The sequence below is a fragment of the Etheostoma spectabile genome, chromosome 7 (genome assembly GCF_008692095.1).
Source record: "Etheostoma spectabile isolate EspeVRDwgs_2016 chromosome 7, UIUC_Espe_1.0, whole genome shotgun sequence".
Taxonomy (NCBI): Eukaryota; Metazoa; Chordata; class Actinopteri; order Perciformes; family Percidae; genus Etheostoma; species Etheostoma spectabile.
The window spans coordinates 26,211,515-26,214,069 of NC_045739.1; positions in this window are offsets into that span (position 1 = coordinate 26,211,515).

The window sequence follows — 2,555 nt, forward strand, 5'->3', positions numbered from 1 at the left end:
GCAGTGGGTCAATTGGTTTCACTTAATCAATCTTGGTGACCAAGCCATGAATAGAGATGCGTCTGATGCCCCATAATGCCCCAGTTCACTAAGCATCAAAAGTCAGGCCTGCCTGCTCCAGACAACACAATTTTCACCTCTTTTTGAAAATAAAAAATCCTCAAACAATAACAATAACTACAATTGGCCTTGAGAGGAACGATCCACTTTAGTTTTGTATATTCTAAAATTACATATGTTTGCAGTACAAACACTGTAAAAGTGGAGCTGCAACCTCTTTTCTCGTCTTCTTTTTCTTCTTTTCTCTCCCTTGTTTCCATTCATCCAAATGTATGTGACAGGATGTTCCATACTCAGACAGCATTATGCAGCTAAATTGGCGGCTGTGCTTTAGCCTCTGCATCTGAAAGCATGGAGGTCTCACTAAACAAGTGAAACCCAAATGTTAGCTTAAACCCTAATCCAATTTCAAATGAAGGGAATTATTTCCATACAATTTCAACATTTTTTTCAAGTTGTGTGAGTTGTGTTTTGGCCACCATGGCCAAACCTTAGTAATTACGATTATATAGTTTAGAGTTGGCATTTGATACAGAGACAAGTGTGGTTTGCAGGGGTTTTGAGTTCCACAGCAGGGCCTTGATGTGTGGCTGACACATCGATTGAAACTTCAAATGATCCAAGTTGACATAGCGTCTCCATGTGGGTCAGGAATTACACTTGAGCACCACAGATAACGTCCCATTGGGCCCTGCAGGCCCCCAGCAACATGAACACACAGAGACGACAGCACCGGTTAAGTCTACTGGCAAGCACTGAGGTAAGGGGGAATGAAGAAGACATTAGGTGAACAGTAAATACTTTATGTTCCAAGCTGTTCATACATCAGCAGTTGTCCCTTTTCTGCAGTAACTATTAAACTTTACTGAAGAGAAAAGATACCAATCAGTCATACTGTGGCCAGTGAGAAATACAAGAATGAAGTCAAAGATTTCCAAAAGTTAAAGTGAGCACTGGAAACATAACTAATTTCTTATGGTCGGATATTTTTTACTGTTTGCTGGCGTGCTAAGGCTCTGTCGAAAGCATCGCTAACTTGTTTTTTCACAGGCGATTACAGTGAGAACAAGACGGGCTCACAGGCCAGCAGAGCATGGGACCTTCATGAGGCTGAGAGCCACCTCCGGGATCAATGTTGCCATTTTGTTGATTGAGCAGCACAGATCCACCATGCAAGATGCATTTCGTTTGCTAAAGAACTGTCTGAAGTGCCTATTCATTGGGTAATTTTTCACAGGAGTAAAAGTGGATAGCATGATGATGCTGAGCGGTTAAAAAAAACCATCTCCAGTCTGCATGAGATCCATTTGCTACATTTGGTACAATGTTTATATTATATGAATTATATGGCTAAACATTTTCACTTTCTTTGCGACAAAGTTGTTCTGCACCATTAATGAAGGAGCCAAGCTTTTCTTTCTGAAGTGAACATTATTTATAATAATAATAATAATAATAATAATAATAATAATAATAATAATAATAATAATAATAATAGCCATCTGTGGCAATCCCGGTTCTAACCTTTTCTTGGCCAACAGATATGCATCACAAAGCTGAGCAATGTTACTTCAGCAGTTTGTCAAAATTGAAACTGTTTTTCACATTATGCAAATTAGCAAACATTCCATCATGGCAGAAGTTTATGGGCAAAGAGGCTTTTTTGTAGAGCACATTGAGCTGGACTTGTATGAGAAATTTCAAGTCAGTCGAACTGATCGTGTGAGGGGCTTGGCCTTTCAAAGTTAAATTATAGCGCCACCATCCGGCCAAATTGCATCATATTTTATGGAAAGCATAAGCACGTCACCATCAGTTATGGTGACAATTTTCATGTCTGTAGCTCGTTCCAGCCCCTAAGTAACTTGAGAAAAGGCCTAATTTAGAATATAATGCCAAATAGGCCACACTAACACACATCAATCAATATGACACTATAGATCCTTATTCCTACTCGCCCCCAGACCATGTGTACCAATTTAGGCGAAATTCTGTCCACCAGGTTTTGCTGGACATACTTGGCGGCCCCTATGGGTAAAACTTAAAACTGTTGCATAGGAATGTTACTCAAGACGAACTGAAGATGTATTACAAAATAATGATGGTTGGACAAACCTTCTGTTCTCTGCTAAACCCAAGCCCGTAACGGAGATGTTTTTTTGACCAATCTTGCTCATTTAGTAGTAGTAAAAATGTGTATTTCACTCTCACAATGCTCTATAAAAAATTGTGTTGATTGAATCCAAATCCACAAAGCAAACGTCACATTAGTGTTTTTCACATTATGCAAATTAGCAAAAATTCCATCTTGGCAGACTTGTACTTTGCAGTGCCACAAAGATAAATTGGATTATTTAGTCAACTCAGTTTGCTGGAAATGTCATACAATATAACATCTAATCTGGTCATTTTTTAAAGTAGTAATGCGTTTAAAGCGCCCATGTTATGCTGATTTTCAGGTGCATAATTGTATTTTGAGGTTGTACCAGAATAGG